This window comes from Tachyglossus aculeatus, chromosome 24 (genome assembly GCF_015852505.1).
Source record: "Tachyglossus aculeatus isolate mTacAcu1 chromosome 24, mTacAcu1.pri, whole genome shotgun sequence".
Classification (NCBI taxonomy): Eukaryota; Metazoa; Chordata; class Mammalia; order Monotremata; family Tachyglossidae; genus Tachyglossus; species Tachyglossus aculeatus.
In genome coordinates, this window is record NC_052089.1 from 1,554,216 (window position 1) to 1,563,840 (window position 9,625).

The window sequence follows — 9,625 nt, forward strand, 5'->3', positions numbered from 1 at the left end:
GTGAGATAGGGTGAGATCAAGTGTCAGTGGTGAGCTTGGCGTTAGAGGAGCAAAGTGTGAAGGTGTAGTGGGAAATCAGGGAGATAAGGTAGTAGAGCCTAGACTGTGAGCCCACTGTTGGGTAGGGACCGTCTCTATATGTTGCCAACTTGTACTTCCCAAGCACTTAGTACAGTGCTCTGCACACAGTAAGCGCTCAATAAATACGATTGATTGATTGAGGGGGTGAAGTGACTGAGTGCTTTAAGGTCGATGATAAGTAGGTTCTATTTGATACGGAGGTGAATGGGCAAAGATAGCAGGGCGACTGGAATTTTTGTAGCTAAACTCTTTGGGAAAATAATTGGCATGAGGAAATAATAATAATGATAATGTTGTTGTGCCAAGCACTGTTCTAAGCGCTGGGGTAGATACAAGGTGATCAGTTTGTCCCACCTGGGGCTCACAGTCTTAATCCCCATTTTACAGATGGAGTAACGTAGGCACAGAGAAGTTAAGTGAGTTGCCCAAAGTCACACAGCTGACAATTGGCAGAGCCGGGGTTTGAACCCATGACTTCTGACTCCAAAGCCTGTGCTCTTTCCACTGAGCCACGCTGCTTCTCTGTTTGTTTAGATGCTTGCTGTGAGGAAAAGCACAGTAAGAAGTGGTGGGAAAAAATACATGAGTGAGAATTAGACACAATCCCTAGCCCTCAAAGGGATTACAATAAATGAGGGAAGAGAAGACACACAAGGAAAGATGGCGCAATCAAACACAAAAGCAATGTACAATAATAATAATGATAATTATGGTATTCGCAAAGGACTTACTATTTGTTAGGCATTGTACTAAGTACTGGGGTAGTAAAAACAAGATTATGGAATCAATAAGGGAATTTATTAAGTGCATATATGCTACTTATCCTTCGACACTGTGGACTACTCCCTTCTCCACAACATGCTATCCAACTTTGGCTTCACAGACTCCGTCCTCTCCTGGTTCTCCTCTTATTCATTCGTTCATTCATTCAATCGCATTAATTGAGCGCTTACTGTGTGCAGAGCACTGTACTAAGCGCTTGGGAAGTACAAGTTGGCAACATATAGAGACGGTCCGTACCCAACAGTGGGCTCACAGTCTAGAAGGGGGAGACAGAGAACAAAACAAAACATATTAACAAAATAAAATAAATAGAATAAATATGTACAAAAAAAATAAATAAATAAAAAGAGTAATAAATATGTACAAATATATATACATATATGCAGGTGCTGTGGGGAGGGGAAGGAGGTAAGGCAGGGGGATAGAGAGGGGGAGGAGGGGGAGAGAAAGGAGGGGGCAGAGTCTGAGAAGACCTCCTAGAGGAGGTGAGCTCTCAGTAGGGCCTTGAAGGGAGGAAGAGAGCTAGCTTGGCGGATGTGCGGAGGGAGGGCATTCCAGGCCAGGATGATGGCGTGGGCCGGGGTTCGAAGGCGGGACAGGAGAGAACGAGGCACGGTGGGGAGATTAGCGGCAGAGGAGCGGAGGGTGCGGGCTGGGCTGTAGAAAGAGAGAAGAAAGGTGAGGTAAGAGGGGGCGAGGTGATGGAGAGCCTTGAAGCCGAGGGTGAGTAGTTTCTGCCTGATGCGTAGATTGATTGGTAGCCACTGGAGATTTTTCAAGTGGGGAGTAACATGCCCAGAGCGTTTCTGGACAAAGACAATCCGGGCAGTGGCGTGAAGTATGGATTGAAGTGGGGAGAGACAGGAGGATGGGAGATTGGAGAGGAGGTTAATACAGTAATCCAGACGGGATAGGATGAGAGCTTGAACTAGCACGGTAGCGGTTTGGATGGAGAGGAAAGGGAGGATCTTGGCAATGTTGCGGAGCTGAGACCGGCAGGTTTTGGTGACGGCTTGGATGTGAGGGGTGAACGAGAGAGCGGAGTCAAGGATGGCACCAAGGTTGCGGGCTTGTGAGACAGGAAGGATAGTAGTGCCGTCAACAGTGATGGGAAAGTCAGGGAGAGGGCAGGGTTTGGGAGGGAAGACAAGAGATCAGTCTTGGAGATTATGAGTTTTAGGTGGCGGGCAGACATCCGGATAGAGATGTCCTGAAGGCAGGAGGAGATGCGAGCCTGGAGGGAGGGAGAGAGGGCAGGGGCAGAGATGTAGATTTGGGTGTCATCAGTGTAGAGATGATAGTTGAAGCCATGGGAGCGAATGAGGTCACCAAGTGAGTGAGTGTAGATCGAGCACAGAAGGGGACCAAGAACTGAACCTTGAGGGACCCCTACAGTAAGGGGATGGGAAGGGGAGGAGGAGTCAGCAAAAGAGACTTAGAATGAACGGCCGGAGTGATAAGAGGAGAACCAGGAGAAGACAGAGTCTGTGAAGCCAAGGTTGGATAGCGAGTTGAGGAGAAGGGGGTGGTCCACGGTTTTGAAGGCAGCGGAGAGGTAGAGGAGGATTAGGAAAGAGTATGAGCCGTTGGAGCTGGCAAGTAGGAGATCATTGGTGACCTTTGAGAGGGGAGTTTCCGTGGAATGTAGGGGACGGAAGCCAGATTGGAGGGGGTCGAGTAGAGAGTTGGCGTTGAGGAATTCGAGGCAGCGCGTATAGATGACTCGTTCAAGGAGTTTGGAAAGGAATGGTAGGAGGGAGATAGGACGATAACTAGAAGGTGAGGTGGGGTCAAGAGCTGGTTTCTTTAGGATGGGAGAGACGTGGGCATATTTGAAGGTAGAGGGGAAGGAGCCAGTGGAGAGTGAGCGGTTGAAGATGGAAGTTAAGGAGGGGAGAAGGGACGGAGCGAGAGATTTCATAAGATGAGAGGGAATGGGGTCAGAAGCACAGGTGGCCGGAGTAACACTTGAGAGGAGGGAGGAGATCTCCTGTGAGGATACTGCTGGGAAGGATTGGAGGGTAGCGGGAAGCGTTAAGAGCCGTGGGGTTGGAAAAGGTGGGGGAGTGACTTTGGGGAGCTCAGAGTTCAGACCTGATAGATATAATTTTATTAATGAAGTAGGAGGCCAGATGGTTGGGGGCGAGGGAAGGAGCAGGGCGAGGAACCGGGAGCCTGAGAAGGGAGTTGAATGTACGGAAGAGCTGACGGGGATGATGGGCATGGGTCTCAATAAGGGAGTAGAAATAGTTTTGTCTGGCAGAGGAGAGGGCTGAGTTAAGGCAGGAAACGATAAACATGAAGTGAACGAGGATGGCATGGTGTTTAGACTTATCTCTCCGGCCATTCATTCTCAGTCTCCTTTGCGGGCTTCTCCTCCCCCTCCCATCCCCTTACTGTGAGGGTTCCTCAAGGGTCAGTTCTTGCTCCCCTTCTGTTCTCTGTCTATACTCACTCCCTTGGTGAACTCAATCGCTCCCACGGCTTCAACTATCATCTTTTCACTGATGACACCCAAATGCACATCTCTGCCCCTGCTCTCTCTCCCTCCCTCCAGGCTTAAATCTCCTCCTGCATTCAGGACATCTCCATCTGGTTGTCTTCCCGCCGCCTAAAACTCAGTATGTCTAAGACTGAACTCCTTATCTTCCCTCCCAAACCCTGCCCTCTCCCTGACTTTCCCATCACTGTAGACGGCACTACCATCCTTCCCGTCTCAGAAGCCTGCGAACTTGGTGTCATCCTCGACTCCGCTCTCTCTTTCACCCCACATATCCAATCCGTGACCAGAACCTGCCGATCCCACCTCCACAACATCGCCAAGATCCGCCCTTTCCGCTCCATCAAACCGCTTCCTTACTGGTTCAATCTCTCCCCCTATCCCGACTGGATTACTGCATCAGCTTCTTCTCTGATCTCCCATCCTCCTTTCTCTCCCCACTTCAGTATATACTTCACTCTGCTGCCTGGATTATCTTTGTTCAGAAACGCTCTGGGCATGTCACTCCCCTCCTCAAAAATCTCCAGTGTCTGCCTGTCAACCTAGAATCAAGCAAAAACTCCTCACTCTCGGCTTCAATGCCCTCCATCACCTCGCCCCCTCCTAGCTCCTCTTACCTCACCTCCCTTCTCTCCTTCTACAGCTCAGCCCGCACCCTCCGCTCCTCCGCCGCTAAGCTCTTCACTGTTCCGCGTTCTCGCCTGTCCCCCCATCGGCACCCGGCCCACGTCCTTCCCCTGGCCTGGAATGCCCTCCCTCCACACATCGGCCAAACTAGCTCTCTTCCTCCCTTCAAAAGTCTACTGAGAGCTCACCTCCTTCAGGAAGCCTTCCCAGACATAGCCCCCTTTTTCCTCTCCTCCTCCCCCTCCCCTTTCCTCCTTGGGTAAGTTAAATGTCTTACCCAAAGTCACACACAACGAACTATTGGCAGAATCAGGTTTAGAACCCAGGTCTTCTGATTCCAATATCTGGGCTCTTTCCGCTAGGCCTTGCTGTTTTTCTCATGTAAGCGTATGAGATGACAATTCATATGTTGCGTAGAGCAAAAGAAATGGAACAGGCCAAACCCAAAGACATGGTGAAGACAACCAGGTTGACCCTGGAGGAGGAGAGTCTGAGCAACTGAAGGATCTTGCAGAAGAACACATGGGTGCCCACTGAAGTTCTAGACAGTCTAGTTCCAAGCCAGCAAAAGATACCATTTGGTTTTTTAATGGTATTTACTCATCACGTAGTATGTGCTAAGCACTGTTACCAGCACTGGGGAAGATATAAGATGATCAGGTTGGACACATGGGGCTCACAGTCTAAGTAGGAGGGAGAAGAGATATTGAATCCCCATTTAGCAGATGAAGGAACTGAAGCACAGAGAAAGGAAGTGAGGAGGTCACGGAGAAGACACGTAGCAGATCCGAGATTAGAACCCACGTACTCGAACTCCCAGTCCCGTGCTCTTTCCACTAGACCATGCTGCTTCCCTGGGCAAGTCTGTAAAATGGAGAGTAAGACCGGGAGCCCTATGTGGGACATGGACTTTGTCCAACATGATTAGCTTGTATCTATCTCAAGACTTAGTGCCTGGAACATAGTAAACAATTCACAAGTAAAAAACAAAAACCAAAAAAGTTAAGAGTCCCCCTAGGAATTTGCCCATCACCATCTTTACGTCCCAGTTCCTCAGGCTGTAGATGAAGGGGTTACGGGTAGGGGGCACCATGGCGTAGAACACGGACACCAACAGTTGCAGCACAATGGAGTACTCAGATGTTGGTTTTAAGTAGGCAAAGGTTCCAGTACCGAGAAAAGCCGAGGCAACAGTGAGTTGGAGCAGGTTGGTGGAGAAAGCTCTGAAGATGCCCTCTGTGGCTGGCATCCTCAGCACAGTCGATAAGATTTAAACATAAGAGGCGAAGGTACAGAAGAACCCTGCAAAGCCCAACGGTGTGGTGAGGGCCACAGTGCCCACTTCAGCCAGATTGGCCCTGGAACAGGAGAGTTTGATCAGTTGGGTGATTTGGCAGAAGAATTTGTGGATTCTTTGGGGTCCACAGAAATTCACGGAGAAGGTCATGAATGTGTTTGAGTTCAAAGACCCTCACACTGAGCCAGGAGGCTGCCACCATCTTCCCAAGAGCCCTCGATTCACAATGACATCATAGCACAGGAGATGGCAGGTGGCGGCATAGCGGTCGTGCGACACCATGGAGAGCAAAAACAACTCTGTGCTGGCAGCATATATAACTAAGAAAACTTGGAGTGCACATCGAAAGAATGAGATGAAATTTATGTGGGTCAGTGCATTGTGGCTGTATTAGGGGACGGTGGTGGAGATGTAGCAGAGGTCGAGGAGAGACAGGTGACTGAGGAGGAAGTACATGGGGGCGTGGAGGTGTCGGTCGAGGGCTGTGATGACGACAATGAGGAGATTTCCCGTTAGGGCCGCCAGATAGACCAAAAGGAGCAGCATGGTGTGTGAACCAGCTGAAGGTCCCGGAACTCCGAGAACCTCAGGAAAAGGAATCTGGTTTCAGAGATATTGGCCATTTGCTTCCTGGAGTTGCCGTACATTATCTGTCGAGTGGAAAAGAAAAGGAATTTAGAAGGAATCTGGAAACATTTCTGTGATACTTCTTGCAACTGGCTCTGGGAATTAGACTTCATGCTCCAGGTTAACAAGGAAGCAGCATGGTCTAGTGCAAAGACCATGGACGTGGGAATCAGAGCACCTTTCATTCATTCACTCATTCAATCGTATTTATTGAGCGCTTACTGTGTGCAGAGCACTGTACTATGCGCTTGGGAAGTACAAGTTGGCAACATATAGAGACAGTCCCTACCCAACAGTGGGATCACAGTCTAGAAGGGGCAGACAGACAACAACACAAAACATGTGGACAGGTGTCAAGTCATCAGAATAAATAGAAGTAAAGCTAGCTGTACATCATTAACAAAATAAATAGAATAGAAACTATGTAGAAGTAAAATAAATAGAGTAATAAATCTGTACAACCATATATACAGGTGTTGTAATGAGGGGAAGGAGGTAGGGCAGGGGGGATGGGGAGGAGGAGAAGAAAAAGGGGGCTCAGTCTGAAAGACCTCCTGGAGGAATTGAGCTCTCAGTAGGGCTTTGAAGGGAGGAAGAAAGCTAGCTTGGCAGATTTGCGGATGGAGGGCATTCCAGGCCAGGGGAAGGACGTGGGTCGGGGGTCGACGGCGGAACAGGCGAGAACGAGGTACAGTAAGGAGGTTAGTGGCAGAGGAGCGCGGGGTGCAGGATGGGCTCTAGAAGGAGAAAAGGGAGGTGAGGTAGGAGGGGGAGAGGTGAACGAGAACCTTGAAGCCAAGAGTGAGGAGTTTTTGCTTGATTCGTAGGTTGACAGTAAGCCCCTGCAGAATTTTGAGGAGGGGAGTCACATCCCCAGAGGGTTTCTGCACAAAGATGATCCGGGCAGCAGCGTGAAGTATAGCCTGAATTGGGGAGAGACAGGAGGATGTGAGATCAGAGAGGAGGATGATGCAGTAATCCAGTCAGGATAGGATGAAAGATTAAACCAGCAAGGTAGCGGTTTGGATGGAGAGGAAAGGGCGGATCTTGGCGATCTTGCGGAGGTGAGACCGGCAGGTTTTGGTGACGGATTGGATGTGTGGGGTGAAACAGAGAGCGGAGTCGAGGATGACACCAAGGTTGCGGGCTTGTGAGATGGGAAGGATGGTAGTGCCGTCTACAGTGACGGGAAAGTCAGGGAGAGGGCAGGGTTTGGGAGGGAAGATAAGGAGATAAGGAGATAAGATAAGGACCTTTGCTTCTACTCCCCACTCTTCCACCTGCCTGTTGTGTGACCTGGGGCAAGTCACTTTACTTCTCTGAGCCTCAATTTCCTCAACTGTAAAATGGGGATTCAATACCTGCTCTCCCTACTACTTAGACTGTGAGCTCCATGCGTGAGACAGGAACTATGCCCAGTCTGATTAACTTGAATATTAATAATGCACTTAATAATTAGCACTTAGTAATGACTGTGGTATTTGTTAAGCACTTACTATGTGCCAGGCAGTGTACTAAGTACTGGGGTTGACATAAGCAAATTGGGTTGGATACAGTCCCCGTTCCACGTGGGGCTCACAGTCTCAATCCCCATTTTACAGATGAGGTGACTGAGGCCCAGAGTGGTGATATAACTTGCCCAAGGCCACCCAGCAGACAGGTGACAGAGCCAGGATAAGAACCCATGACCTTCTGACTCCTAAGCCTTTGTTCTACCCAACGTGATATGCTGCTTCTCATATAGAGCACTTAGAACACTTGGAGGAGTGCTTGACACATAGTAAGTGCTTAATAGATACCATAAATACCCAGGTGATCTAAGGTCTATGGGGAAGTAGCATGGCCTAATGGGAAGCAGAATGGCCTAGTGGATAGTCAGAGGACCTGAGTTCTAATCCCAATTATTCCACCTGTCTGCTGTGTGACTTTAGGCAAATCATTTAACTTCTTTGTGCATCTGTTACCTCAACTGTAAATTGGGGATTAAGACTGCGAACCCCAGGTGGAACATGGACTGTGTCCAACCTGATTAGCTTGTATTTAGCCAAGTGCTTGGTACATTGCTTGGCACATACTAACCACTTAACAAATACCATTTTAAAAAGCCAGGTCTATAAATAAAATCAATAATCCTATAGGTCACTAAAGAATGTCATTAATATCCCAAAGCTTTTCGTGAAGATTGGTTATCCCTACCAAAATTCAATTCTAGTAATGTTGGGGGTGTGTGAATATGACTCCCCTCCCCAACTGCCATCTTCAACTGTTCAGTCTCCAATGGCTTCTTCCCCATTGCTTTCAAATATGCCCATATCTCCTCTATCCTAAAAAAAAACACCTCATTTAACTCTACGGCTCATTCCTGTTCTCACCCTCCCATTCTTCTCCAAATTCCTTGAGTGAGCCACCTCTATCCACTATCTCAAGTTCCTAGCCTCCAATTCTTTCCTTTCCAATCTAGCTTCCATCCCCTTCACTCCACAAAAACCACCCTCTTGATTGCGGAGCTGATCATGAGCTGTAAATGTGCAAACTCAGGCTAAAACTTAGAAAGGTCAGTCATGCCTTACAGCTGCCCAAATATGATCTGAAAAATATTTCCCCTGCATTTAAGGATCATGTAAAAAAATCAATTTGAGGTGCTTACTCTCACAGACGAGGAACTAGTGAAAATGTGGATGGAAGTTAAAAATGTCATCAAGGAAGAAAGCGATCCAGCATTGCAAAAGGTCAGGAAGCAGAAGAAGCCAAACTGGATGTCGAACATAATTCTGGAAGTAGCCAGGAAAAGGAAGGAAGCAAAAATCAGAGAGCAAGAGGACCTGGTTAAAGAACCAAGCTGAGAATTCCAGAGCTCTCCCAGGTAGGCTAATCAGGGATATTATAACAGCATATGTAAAAACATGGAAGTCAATAACAAACGTTGGAGGACAAGATCACTATTTCATAAGATCAGGAAAATTAAGGAAACATTTCATCCAAGGATTGGGTTTGTCAAAAGTAAGGATGGACTGACCATAAATGATGTCAGTGGAATCAAACAGTGCTCTACACACAGTGGGCATTCAGTAACTACCATTAATTTATTCCAAACGCTTATTACAGTGCTCTGCACGCAGCAAGTGCTCAATAAATAGCACTGAGTGATTGGAGTTCTGTTCGGTGAGATCAGAAGGGAAAGTTGGGAGCAAAAGCTAATGACTGGGGGTCTGAATACAACATGGAGAGAACTGGGATCTTTTCCAAATAGAGTAGGAGGGAAACCATCTCTTTCTTCTTGCTGCCCTCAACTATTTTCCCCACATTCCTGATCCTGGGAAGATCCACCTCCCACTCCCCCTTGCCCACCTGCCACACATTCCCTAGACTGAAGGGGCCGAGCAGCCTGCAATGGGGGCAAATTGTGTCAGTGATGACTCCTAAAACCTACAGCCAGTTGGCTCAGTTGACATTGAGATTGCGGTAGAGAAGGGGCTGGGATCATTTTCCTGAAAAAACATTCAGCGGCCCATGTCCTCCCATTCCTCACAAGCCTCCAATGGTTACTCAGCTACCTCAGCATCAAACAGAAACTCCTTGTCATCGTCTTTAAAGGACTCAGTAATCTTTGCCCCTCCTACCTTACCTCTTTGCTCTCCTACTATAACCCAATCTGCCACTGTGCTCTTGTAATACCAACCTACTCACCATGTTCTCATATACCTAGCCAC